The 13,992-nt window shown below is 50.0% G+C and overlaps 1 pseudogene; it reads left to right on the top strand.

Moving 5' to 3' along the window:
• The first annotated feature begins 778 nt into the window (after window positions 1-778).
• On the top strand, window positions 779-8,228 carry LOC135533766 (leucine-rich repeat and transmembrane domain-containing protein 2-like; annotated as a pseudogene).
• Window positions 8,229-13,992: the final 5,764 nt, after the last annotated feature.

Below are 13,992 nucleotides of genomic sequence, written 5' to 3'. Positions count from 1 at the left end.
AAGCCGTCTATCTACCCAAACAGTAGATGCTAAGGGTTCAGCCAAGCCGCCTATCTACCCAAACAGTAGATGCTAAGGGTTCAGCCAAGCCGTCTATCTACCCAAACAGTAGATGCTATATTCAGCCAAGCCGTCTATCTACCCAAACAGTAGATGCTAAGGGTTCAGCCAAGCCGTCTATCTACCCAAACAGTAGATGCTAAGGGTTCAGCCAACCGCCTATCTACCCAAACAGTAGATGCTAAGGGTTCAGCCAAGCCGTCTATCTACCCAAACAGTAGATGCTATAGGGTTCAGCCCAACAGTAGATGTGTTAGGATCAAAGCAAACATCTATCTACCCAAACAGTAGATGCTTAAAGGTTCTGCTAAACAATCTATCTACAAACAGGTGCTGAGGGTTCAGCCAAGCCGTCTACCCAAACAGTAGATGCTAAGGGTTCAGCCAAGCCGTCTATCTACCCAAACAATAGATTGATGGGGAATGACACTGTATTTCATTCATATATAGACATTACTTTTTGGTCATGTGGGTCTCTCTCTCTCTGACCCTTATCTTTTGGTAATGTGGGTCTCTCTGACCCTTATATTCTTGGTCATGTGGAGTTTCTCTCTAACCCTTGTCTTTTTGGTCATGTGAGTCTCTCTCTCTAACCCTGTCTCTTGTCCCTGTCCATCTCTCTCTTCAGTTGCGCTCTGCAATGTACAATGATTTCACAGGGAGATTGGTTTCTGCCTTATTGGACCTCTCGACCCTTTCTCTCTCCGTCTGTCTCCAGTTCTGCTGTGTCTCCTGTGTGTCCTGTCTTCCCTGGTGGATCTAACCACCGCCTGTCCTCCGACCTGCTTCTGCAACGCCACCGACGTAGACTGCAGCGGGCGCGGCCTCTCCCATGCCCGCCCTCACCCATCTCCCCGCCACCGCCCACACCCTCCTGCTGCCCAACAACCACCTCCTCCTGGGTCCAGGTCCTTCTCCCAACCTCACCTCCCTGAGCGACTGGATCTCTCCAACAGCCACCTCTCCTCCCCTGGGTCAGGGTCCTTCGCTAACCTCACCTCCTGGGCGGACTGGTCTCTTCCAACAACCCCTTCTCCCTGGTCCAGGGTCCTCGCTGCTCATCCCTCCCTGAGCACTGATCTCTCCTGCAACCACTTCTCACTCCCTGGGGTCCAGGGTCTTCATTTAGTCCTCCCTCCCTGGGCGACTGGATCTCCCTAACACCATCCTGGATCTTCCCCAGCCAGCTCAAGGACCTGGGGAATTCATCAGATCTGACCCTCCACAACAACAGTCTTAGGGCTTTGAATGGGGATCTCTTCCAGGGGCTGGTGGGGCTGAGGAAGCTAGATGTCTCCCTCAACGGGCTGTCTGATATCCCCCTGGGTCTGCTGGATGAGCTGCAGGGGCTGACGTGGCTCTCTGTGGCCGGGAACAGGCTCCATGCCCTGGAGAGAGCAGCCTTGAGCCCCTGGCTAACCTCCAGTCTCTTCAGCTCGGGCTAACCCCTGGGAGTGTGACTGCAACCTGAGGGACTTCAAGATGGATGGAGTGGCTGCTGTACAGAGGTGAGCCACTGAAGGCTTGGTTTGGATCAGGGTTTGGGAAGGGACAAAGGGTTGGTTTTGGGTCAGGGTTTGGGAAGGACAAGGGTTGGTTTTTGGGTCAGGGTTTGGGAAGGACAAGGGTTGGTTTTGGGGTCAGGGTTAGGGAAGGACAAAGGGTTGGTTTTGGGTCAGGGTTTGGGGAAGGACAAAGGGTTGGTTTTGGGTCAGGGTTTGGGAAGGACGAAAGGGTTGGTTTTGGGTCAGGGTTTGGGAAGGACGAAGGGTTGGTTTTTGGTCAGGGTTTGGGAAGGACGGTGGGAGGGAGGGTGAGCGGCTGAAGGGTTGGTTTTGGGTCAGGGTTTGGGAAGGACGGAGGAGGGAGGAGGGTGAGCAGCTGAAGGGTTGGTTTTGGGTCAAGGTTTGGGAAGGACGGAGGGAGGGAGGGTGAGCGGCTGAAGGGTTGGTTTTGGGTCAAGGTTTGGGAAGGACGGAGGGAGGGAGGGTGGTGAGCGGCTGAAGGTTGGTTTTGGGTCAGGGAAGGACGGAGGTTGGTTGGTTTTGGGTCAGGGTTTGAAGGACGGAGGGTGGGAGGGAGGGTGAGCGGCTGAAGGGTTGGTTTAGGGTCAGGGTTTGGGAAGGACAAAGGGTTGGTTTTGGGTCAGGGTTTGGGAAGGACAAAGGGTTGGTTTTGGGTCAGGTTAGGGAAGGACAAAGGGTTGGTTTTGGGTCAGGGTTGGGAAGGACAAAGGGTTGGTTTTGGGTCAGGGTTTGGGAAAGGAAAGGAGTTGGTTTTGGGTCAGGGTTGGGAAGGACGAAAGTTAGTTTTGGGTCAGGGTTTGGGAAGGACGGTGGGAGGGAGGGTGAGCGGCTGAGATTTGGTTTGGGTCAGGGTAGGGAGACGGAGGGAGGGAGGGGAGGGTGAGCAGCTGAAGGGTTGGTTTTGGGTCAAGGTTTGGGAAGGACGGAGGGAGGGAGGGTGAGCGGCTGAAGGGTTGGTTTTGGGGTCAAGGTTTGGGAAGGACGGAGGGAGGGAGGGTGGGTGAGCGGTTGAAGGGTTGGTTTGGGTCAGGGAAGGACGGAGGGTTGGTTGGTTTTGGGTCAGGGTTTGGGAAGGACGGAGGGTGGGAGGGAGGGTGAGCGGCTGAAGGGTTGGTTTTGGGTCAGGTTTGGGAAGGACAAAGGGTTGGTTTGGGTCCAGGGTTTGGGAAGGACAAAGGGTTGGTTTTGGGTCAGGTTTGGGAAGGTCAAGGGTTAGTTTTGGGTCAGGGTTTGGGAAGGACAAAGGGTTGGCTTTGGGTCAGGGTTTGGAAGGACGAAGGGTTGGTTTTGGGTCAGGGTTTGGGAAGGATGAAGGGTTGGTTTTGGGTCAGGGTTTGGGAAGGACGGAGGGAGTGAGGGTGAGCTGGCTGAAGGGTTGGTTTTGGGTCAGGGTTTGGGAAGGACGGAGGGAGGGAGGGGAGGGAGGGTGAGCAGCTGAAGGGTGGTTTTGGGTCAAGGTTTGGGAAGGACGGAGGGAGGGAGGGGGAGGGTGAGCGGCTGAAGGGTTGGTTTTGGGTCAAGGTTTGGGAAGGACGGAGGGAGGGAGGGAGGGTGGGTGAGCGGCTGAAGGGTTGGTTTTGGGTCAGGGTTTGGGAAGGACGGAGAGGGGAGGGAGGGTGAGGTGAGCGGCTGAGTGTTGGTTTTGGGTCAGGGTTTGAAGGACGGAGGGAGGGAGGGTGAGCGGCTAGCGCTAGTTTTGGGTCAGGGTTTGGGAAGGACGGAGGGCTGGTTGGTTTTGGGTCAGGGTTTGGGACGGACAGAGGGAGGAGGGTGAGCGGCTGAAGGGTTGGTTTTGGGGTCAGGGTCTGGGAAGGACGGAGGGTGAGAGGGTGGATGGGTTGGTTTTGGGTCAGGGTCTGGGAAGGATGGAGGGGGAGGGAGGGAGGGTGAGCGGCTGAAGGGTTGGTTTTTAGGTCATGGTCTGGGAAGGACGGAGGGTGAGGGGTGGATGGGTTTCCTGTATGTTTAGAATTACTTTCTGAAAATGATACGGTCTGTACTCAAGTCTACTCTTCTACACTCTAACTACTTACTGCTAAGCAGTCCTTTGGGAACCCACCTGCGTTTATATATACTCTACCCCAGTTGGGACTTGGTTTGGTGGGGTAGATTAAGACGAGTCACAGATTTTACAGGCCTATGGCAATGTCAGGGAAACTCCTCTCTTGAGTTACATGTACATGTCTACCTCCGGGCATGCCTCCTTGTACTTGCCGTTTGCCTTCATTGCACATTTATACACCTCACTTAATAACACACATTGTATCTACTTGTTTCACATTTTTTGTACTCTTTTATTTGCACTTCTGGTCAGATGCTAGGTGCATTTCGTTGTACTTGTACTTGTTTAATGACAATAAAGTTGAATCTAATTTAAAATTAGTGATCGTCCTAACAGAGAGGTACTGTCCTAACAGAGAGGTACTGTCCTAACAGACAGGAACAGTCCTAACAGAGAGGTACTGTCCTAACAGAGAGGTACTGTCCTAACAGAGAGGTACTGTCCTAACAGAGAGTACTGTCCTATCAGAGAGGTACCATCTCTTTGAACAGAGAGGTGTACTGTCCTAACAGAGAGGTACTGTCCTAACAGAGAGTACTGTCCTATCAGAGAGGTACCGTCTAACAGAGAGGTACTGTCCTAACAGAGAGGTACTGTCCTAACAGAGAGGTACTGTCCTATCAGAGAGGTACCTCCTAACAGAGAGGTAGCGTCCTATCAGAGAGGTACCGTCCTAACAGAGAGGTAGCGTCCTATCAGAGAGGTACTGTCCTAACAGAGAGGAACCGTCTAACAGAGAGTGTACCGTCCTAACAGAGAGGTACCGTCTAACAGAGAGGTACCGTCTAACAGAGAGGTACTGTCCTATCAGAGAGGTACCGTCCTATCAGAGAGGTACTGTCTAACAGAGAGGAACCGTCCTATCAGAGAGGTACCGATCCTATCAGAGAGGTACTGTCCTAACAGAGAGGAACCGGTCTAACAGACAGGTACCGTCCTAACAGAGAGGAACCGTCCTATCAGAGAGGTACTGTCCTAACAGAAAGGTACTGTCCTAACAGAGAGTGTACCGGCCCTAACAGACAGGAACCGTCCTAACAACCAGCCATAGCTTTTTTAGTCCTCATGATTTCTAATGCCCTTTCTCTGTAGAATAGAACCATGTCCTGACCGATCGTTACATCCCTGTCTCGGACAGCGAGAACCTACCAGCTCTGAGACTTCTCGGCTTCTCGCCCGGGGAGACAATTTACTCCACACTCTTACAAGGGAATTCCATAAATCGGCAACTAGATAAACTAAATGGTTGAAAAATAAAGCTGACACGTCCAGTAGTAAACTGTCAGATGGACCGGGCCATCCCTCTTTAGTATTTATGAGGCCATTTAAAGTGACGGAGAGAGAGCGCTGGCAGGTCCATATGTGCGGGCATGCGTGCATGTGTGTGCGTGTGAGGTGACGAAGTGAGAGAGCAGGCAGGTCCGTCCGTGCGTGCGTGTGTGCGTGTGAGGTGACGAAGTGAGAGAGCAGGCAGGTCCGTCCGTGCGTGCGTGCGTGTGTGCGTGTGAGGTGACGAAGTGAGAGAGCAGGCAGGTCCATACGTGTGTGCGTGTGTGCGTGCGTGTGAGGTGACGAAGTGACAGAGCAGGCAGGTCCATACGTGTGTGCGTGTGTGTGTGTGAGGTGACGAAGTGAGAGAGCAGGCAGGTGTGTGTGTGTGAGGTGATGAAGTGAGAGAGCAGGCAGGTCCATACGTGCGTGTGTGTGTGTGTGTGTGTGTGAGGTGACGAAGTGAGAGAGCAGGCAGGTGTGTGTGTGTGAGGTGATGAAGTGAGAGAGCAGGCAGGTCCATGTTTTCACCCATGTTCCTGATACCCAGCTCCGACCCATCTGCCCCCACACATCACATCCAGGAGAGGAGAGGGAGGAGAGGGAGAGCATCTACCCAGAGACAGGCCTCAGACTGGGGCTCTTCTCCCCACTGAATCCCCTCTATTCCTGGAGTGCCTGTGAATCCCCTTCCTGTGGAAGGAGCAGCTGGGGACAAGTCCCCTGTTTCAACCACAGTATGAGTGGGTGTGTTTGTTTGTAAATAAAATGGTGCCGTTGCAAGACGTTCATCCCTGACACATGTTGAGACAAACGCGGCAGGATATCACACATCCTCCCTCTCTCTCTCTCTCTCTCTCTCTCTCTCTCTCCTCTCTCTTCTCTTTCTCCCTCTTTCTCTCTCTCTCTCTCTCCCTCCCTCTCTCTCTCCCTCCCTCTTTCTCTCCCTCCCTCTTTCTCTCTCTCTCTCTCCCTCCCTCTCTCTCTCCCTCCCTCTCTCTCTCCCTCCCTCTTTCTCTTTCTCCCTCTTTCTCTCTCTCTCTCTTCCTCCCTCTCTCTCTTCCTCCCTCTCTCTCTTTCTCCCTCTCTCTCTTTCTCCCTCTCTCTCTTTCTCCCTCTCTCTCTTTCTCCCTCCCTCCCTCCCTCCCTCCCATAGGGACAACAAATGAGTCACCTAATCCTTATGTTGACTGACACACACACCCCCTCACACACATAGCTAGATCTTCCCCTGAGGCACGTCCACACCCTGGTCCAGACACTTGCTGTAGCTATGATCTCATCTCATCAATTATCCATCCTTCTCCGATTCAACATGGAAAGACTGACATATTAGAGGGCTTCACCAATCCTGTCAGACAGTTATACAGACAGCAGACCCTGAGTGTCAGTCAGACAGAGAGCAGTCACTGTAGAGTGGAGTGGAATTGTTGCATGCTAGCTGTGACCTTCCCTTGGTTCCACCATACACCCCCCATGGCTCCACAATGGCTGCCAGTTGCTGTTTATTTGTATTCATTCTGATGAAACTGCAGACTTGTTTACTTACCAGGAGGATGATGACTGATGTGTGGTCGTAATTCTCTCTCTCTCACTCTCTCTGTAATTCTGTCTCAATGTTTCTCTCTGTCACACTGTCTATCTCTCTAAATACCATCTGATGCTTTTACTCTGAATAACATTTTATTTATCTCTCTCTCTCTCTCTCTCTCTCTCTCTCTCTCTCTCTCTCTCCTATCCCTCCCCCGTGCTCCCCTCCCTCTCTCCCCCTCTCTCTCCCCCCCTCCCTCCCCCTCTCTGTCCTATCCCTCCCCCCTGCTCCCTCTCCCTCCCCCCTCTCTGTCCTATCCCTCCCCCCTGCTCCCCTCTCCCCCCCTCTCTGTCCTATCCCTCCCCCCTGCTCCCCTCCCTCTCTGTCCTATCCCTCCCCCCTGCTCCCCTCTCCCCCCTCTCTGTCCTATCCCTCCCCCTCTCCTCCCCCTCTCTGTCCTATCCCTCCCCCCTGCTCCCCTCTCCCCCCTCTCTGTCCTATCCCTCCCCCTCTCCTCCCCCTCTCTGTCCTATCCCTCCCCCTGCTCCCCTCTCCCCCTCTCTGTCCTATCCCTCCCCCTCTCCTCCCCCTGCTCCCCTCCCCCCTCTCTGTCCTATCCCTCCCCCTCCTCCCCTCTCCCCCTCTCTGTCCTATCCCTCCCCTCCTCCCCTCCCTCCAGGAGGTAAGGTAGATGGGGTAGAGTGTACCCTCCCTAAGGACCTGCGAGGGCGGGACATCCGTGGTGTTCCAGTGGAGATGTTCAACTACTGCCTCCACCTGGATGACGAGAACAGGGGGAGGAGGGGGACGAGAGTGGAGGAAAAGAAGGTTTCTCCCCCTGCGGCCGAACTACCGGCTCCGGAGGCACCGGCGGAGCCCCCACATCCCAATCTGAAGACCCCCCTGCAGGCGACCTGGTGTCCGTCCCGGACTGTGTGCGGCGGCGCTACCAGCCGGTGAGCGTGCGGAGGGCCATCGGGACGGTGGTGATAGCCGGGGTGGTGTGTGGCATCGTGTGTATCATGATGGTGGGGGCGGCGGCCTACGGATGTATCTATGCCTCGCTCATGGCCAAGTATCAACGAGAGCTGAAGAAGAGGCAGCCGCTGATGGGAGACGGGGAGGGTGACGCAGACCCCGAGGACAAGCAGATCTCCTCTGTGGCATAGAGGGGTCAGGGGTCAAGGTTGAAAGGGCTCTATTACTCCTCTCCCTCCTCCTCCTCTCCCTCTGAAACCAACCAGCTCCTGCTACTGTCTTCTCTCTCTCCACCAAACGACAATCACAATGGGTTCCTCCATTCTGAACCCTGTTCTCATTGTGAGATGAGATGGAGATGTACGAGTCAGACCACTAGACAACTGCCTGATAGGCTGATCAACAAACTCTGAACCCTCAATGACCCTTCTCTGTCCCTCAGCCCACAAACCCCACAGCCCTGCAGAAACAAGAACTGGGTCTGGTTTGGCTTGGTCTGGACTGGTCTGATTTGACATGGTCTGGTTTGGCAGGACATGGTGGAGGGATGGCTTGATTCTCTCTGTCGTCTCCCTCCTGTTGTTCTCTGAGATGGAGGGATGGCTTGATTCTCTCTGTCCTCTCCCTCCTGTTGTTCTCTGAGATGGAGGGATGGCTTGATTCTCTCTGTCCTCTCCCTCCTGTTGTTCTCTGAGATGGAGGGATGGCTTGATTCTCTCTGTCCTCTCCCTCCTGTTGTTCTCTGAGATGGAGGGATGGCCTGATTCTCTCTGTCCTCTCCCTCCTGTTGTTCTCTGAGATTGAGGGATGGCCTGATTCTCTCTGTCCTCTCCCTCCTGTTGTTCTCTGAGATGGAGGGATGGCCTGATTCTCTCTGTCGTCTCCCTCCTGTTGTTCTCTGAGATGGAGGGATGGCTTGATTCTCTCTGTCCTCTCCCTCCTGTTGTTCTCTGAGATGGAGGGATGGCTTGATTCTCTCTGTCGTCTCCCTCCTGTTGTTCTCTGAGATTGAGGGATGGCTTGATTCTCTCTGTCGTCTCCCTCCTGTTGTTCTCTGAGATGGAGGGATGGCTTGATTCTCTCTGTCCTCTCCCTCCTGTTGTTCTCTGAGATGGAGGGATGGCTTGATTCTCTCTGTCCTCTCCCTCCTGTTGTTCTCTGAGATGGAGGGATGGCTTGATTCTCTCTGTCCTCTCCCTCCTGTTGTTCTCTGAGATGGAGGGATGGCTTGATTCTCTCTGTCCTCTCCCTCCTGTTGTTCTCTGAGATGGAGGGTTGGCCTGATTCTCTCTGTCCTCTCCCTCCTGTTGTTCTCTGAGATGGAGGGTTGGCCAGACGCTCAGAGGGATATTAAAAAACAAGGGATTAAAAGATGCTGCTATTGTCTTTCATCCCTCCCTCTGTTTCATCCCTCCCTCTGTTTCATCCCTCCATCTCTGTGTGCCCACCTGCTGTAAGAGTACACAACCGTTGTGGGGACTTTTCCTCTCTTCCCTGTCTGTGTAATCTCTATGGATGGGACATCAACCTCTCCTACTAACTAGCAGGATCTTCCCCCAGCCCTGAATTGGCTGGACAAACAAAGCGTATAGTATTCTATAGTGCTCTCTGGTTTAGGTGATTTAATATAGCCTCTATTACATGCAGTGACCCAACTCCTGGTTTTTGATAAACATTCATTTGGTCCCGTATCAGTTTTTCATTTGGTGTGCTTGGTTTTGTTTGGGTGATAACCTGGTATCCTGTAACGTTTTAGAGCTGGTTAGATTTGCTCCGACAAAAACCCAACAGGTATACCGTCTTGCCAGCGATGTTGGGAATAAAATAGGTAGCTACTGACTGAATCCAGTTGTGTTGTTGTTACATGGGTAATAACCCACGTACAGTACAGTACCACAGTTCTCTGTGAAGGGGAATGAGACCCTGGATCACTACCCAGGATTCCATAGTAGCTTGGGAGGCGTGTCCTGATAACACATCTTAATGAGATGGTAGATAAACAGGCTGATGCCGATGAAAGAGAACTAGAGACAGATCAAATGGGATGTAATGGGATGTAATGGGATGTAATGGGATGTAATGGGATGTAATGGGATGAAATGGGATGTAATGGGATGTATGGGATGTATGGGATGTAATGGGATGTAATGAGATGTATGGGATGAAATGGGATGTAATGGGATGTATGGGATGAAATGGGATGTAATGGGATGAAATGGGATGTAATGGGATGTATGGGATGTATGGGATGTAATGGGATGTAATGAGATGTAATGAGATGTATGGGATGAAATGGGATGTAATGGGATGCACCCTATTCCCAATGCAGTGCACTACTTTTAGCTAGAGCCCTATGGGGCCATTTGGGACACACATTATAAGTAAAGAGGGAATATGAAGAGTCTATAGTACAGAATGATAAAGTACTTTTCCACATGAAGTCCTTGTTATTTGCTACATTAATCCATGTTTGTTTGCTTTGTTTGTAATATTGCTCACTTACTAATTACCGGTATGTGTTCTGTTGTTCAGTTAGCATCATAGCAAAACATGTGATCATGTGACCTAGAGGGACAGGAAGGAGGAAGTAGAATCTGTGTTGAGGGACCAATCATTGATCAGGTTTGCTGTCGCTGTGGTAACATAGAAGTGAGTGTGTGAGTGTGTGTGTGTGTGTGATTCTCAGATCAGAGACTTTGCAAGACAATATTTTAGTATTTTAGGTGATAAATCAAATGAAGGTAAATAATTTGTGTTTGGGCCATAGAGATGTGATACATCATTGGGCCATAGAGATGTGACACATCATTGGGCAATAGAGATGTGATACATCATTGGGCCATAGAGATGTGACACATCATTGGGCCATAGAGAGGTGATGCATCATTGGGTTGGTACAGGTTGGTACAGGGTGGTACAGGTTGGTATAGGGTGGTACAGGTTGGTACAGGTTGGTACAGGGTGGTACAGGGTGGTACAGGTTGGTACAGGTTAGTACAGGGTGGTACAGGTTAGTACAGGGTGGTACAGAGTGGTACAGGGTAATACAGGTTGGTACAGGTTAGTACAGGGTGGTACAGGGTGGTACAATGATGTATCACCCTGTACCAACCTGTACCACCCTGTACCACCCTATACCAACCTGTACCACCATGTACCAACCTGTACCAACCTGTACTACCCTGTACCACCCTGTACCAACCTGTACTATCCTGTACCACACTGTACCACCCTGTACCACCCTGTACCACCCTGTACCAACCTGTACCAACCTGTACCACCCTGTACCACCCTGTACCAACCTGTACTACCCTGTACCACCCTGTACTAACCTGTACCACCCTGTACCACCCTGTACTAACCTGTACTACCCTGTACTAACCTGTACCACCCTGTACCAACCTATACTACCCTGAACTACCCTGTACTACAGTTTGTGGTGTTGATGGTTCCAGATCCATGCAACAATATCATAATCAATAATAACATATATCAAGTTTCACTATATACATCTATACACTATACATCTCTATACATTATAGACTGGTTCATACATCTCTGGTATGAAATAAATACTTTCAGAGGAGAGACAGAGACAGAGACAGAGACACAGACACAGACAGAGACAGAGACAGAGACAGAGACAGAGAGACAGACACAGACAGAGAGAGAGACAGAGACAGAGACAGAGACAGAGAGACAGAGACAGAGACAGAGACAGAGAGAGAGAGAGACAGAGAGAGAGAGAGAGAGAGAGAGAGAGAGAGAGAGACAGAGACAGAGACAGAGACACAGACAGAGAGAGAGACAGAGACAGAGACAGAGACAGAGAGAGAGACAGAGACAGAGACAGAGACAGAGACAGAGACAGAGACACAGACACAGACAGAGAGAGAGACAGAGACAGAGAGAGAGAGAGACAGAGAGAGAGAGAGAGACAGAGAGAGAGAGAGAGAGAGAGAGACAGAGACAGAGACAGAGACACAGACACAGACAGAGAGAGAGACAGAGACAGAGACAGAGACAGAGACAGAGAGACAGAGACAGAGACAGAGAGAGAGAGACAGAGAGAGAGAGAGAGACAGAGACAGAGACAGAGACAGAGACAGAGAGAGAGACAGAGACAGAGACAGAGACAGAGACAGAGAGAGAGACAGAGAGAGAGACAGAGAGAGAGACAGAGAGAGAGAGAGACAGAGAGAGAGAGAGAGAGAGAGAGAGAGACAGAGACAGAGAGACAGAGACAGAGACAGAGACAGAGACAGAGACAGAGACAGAGACAGAGACAGAGAGACAGAGACAGAGAGAGACAGAGAGAGACAGAGAGGGACAGAGACAGAGAGAGAGCGAGAGAGAGAGACAGGCAGAGAGAGAGAGAGGCAGAGACAGAGACAGAGAGACAGAGAGAGAGAGAGAGAGAGAGAGAGAGAGAGACAGAGAGACAGAGAGAGACAGAGATAGAGACAGAGATAGAGACAGAGATAGACAGAGAGACAGAGAGAGAGAGAGAGAGAGAGAGAGAGACAGGCAGAGAAAGAGAGAGACAGAGACAGAGAGACAGAGAGACAGAGAGAGACAGAGATAGAGACAGAGATAGAGACAGAGATAGAGACAGAGATAGACAGAGAGACAGAGAGAGAGAGAGAGAGAGAGAGAGACAGAGAGACAGAGAGAGACAGAGATAGAGACAGAGATAGAGACAGAGATAGAGACAGAGATAGACAGAGAGACAGAGAGAGAGAGAGAGAGAGAGACAGAGAGAGAGAGAGACAGAGAGACAGAGAGACAGAGAGACAGAGAGAGAGACCCTGATATGGGCGGTATGGTTTAAATGGATGCTATAAGCCTGTGACACACACAAAAGAGTCAATCCTGTAAGGAGACAGCTGTGCGTTAAGCCATCGTACCTCATGCTGCTCCTCTCCAACACTATCATACTGTATCTCATCCTGCAGGAACCAACTCTCTCTCTGTCTGATTTCCAACGTTTTTCTCTCTCTGTTATTATTAGGAAGGGTCATGGTTGATATAATACTAGTAGGAATGTACAGGGACAGTATATTTACATACTCCCTGTCAACATTATAATTACCAAAGGACTAAATCCACAGAAAGCGGAATCCAACATGTCCATGTATACAGAGCTGGGTAGCAACAGTGCCACCCAGAGGTAGAAGGGAGCATAGCACGGTGCACGAGAGGAACTGCCGTGTGTGTGAATGAGAACATTTTGAAAATCATTCTTATACCATGAAATAACGTGAGAAATTAGAGCAATTTCATGTGTGACAATATTTGACATATAATTTACGTCTGATCTTTCTTCATTCTGAATGAAACATTCTGAACCCCCCCTGGGTTCAGGGGAGACCAGGGTGCTTCAAAAACCTCATTTTCTTCGAACGGTCTCTTCCAAGACGTCTGAACGCGCTGTCAGAGTTCCTATATGTTCGTCGTTAACTCATTACATATCCTGAAGAAGTTCTATATAATAGTACATACGCATCAAGTAATATAATACAATGTCTAGACATTTTCTGAGCAGTGTCTTCGAGAACAACATTTAAAACAGTATTATTGAAATAACCTGAAAGCAGAAGAGGGGCGAGTTGCTATGAAACCCCATCGTCTTTATTGTTGTGGTAAATACCATTATAATATGAACTAACTATACCCGGAGATAAGTATTATGGGTGATGAAATGACCCTGCTGCGTTCCTGTCAGTGCAGCCCGAAGTATAGTACTGGTTCCTTATACTGGTTCATTATACTGGTTCATTATACTGGTTCATTATACTGGTTCATTATGGACTGGTTCATTATGGACTGGTTCATTATACTGGTTCATTACAGACTGGTTCATTATACTGGTTCATTACAGACTGGTTCATTATACTGGTTCATTATGGACTGGTTCATTATACTGGTTCATTATGGACTGGTTCATTATGGACTGGTTCATTATAAACTGGTTCATTATACTGGTTCATTACAGACTGGTTCATTATACTGGTTCATTATGGACTGGTTCATTATACTGGTTCATTATACTGGTTCATTATGGACTGGTTCATTATACTGGTTCATTATGGACTGGTTCATTATAGACTGGTTCATTATACTGGTTCATTATACTGGTTCATTATAGACTCGTTCATTATAGACTGGTTCATTACAGACTGGTTCATTATACTGGTTCATTATACTGGTTCATTACAGACTGGTTCATTATAGACTGGTTCATTATAGACTGTCTATTATACTGGTTCATTATACTGGTTCATTATACTGGTTCATTACAGACTGGTTCATTATAGACTGGTTCATTACAGACTGGTTCATTACAGCCTGGTTCATTATACTGGTTCATTACAGACTGTTGCAATGATGTCATTGAGAATCAAGGCTGCGACACACTTGTGTAGTGTACAATATGAGGATTGTCCTCAACTAACCAACTGTCAATCAACGAGGGTTATCAACAACAATAACAAACACTAACGTTATGTTGAACGCATCCCCAAAGACAGCATGGCTCTAACCTGATCCCAGATCTGTTTGTTCTC

The sequence above is a fragment of the Oncorhynchus masou genome, unplaced genomic scaffold (assembly GCF_036934945.1).
Source record: "Oncorhynchus masou masou isolate Uvic2021 unplaced genomic scaffold, UVic_Omas_1.1 unplaced_scaffold_2641, whole genome shotgun sequence".
In the NCBI taxonomy this organism is placed as follows: domain Eukaryota; kingdom Metazoa; phylum Chordata; class Actinopteri; order Salmoniformes; family Salmonidae; genus Oncorhynchus; species Oncorhynchus masou.
Note: the sequence above shows the minus strand (reverse complement) of the source record. Positions and strands in the feature narration are given on the sequence as shown.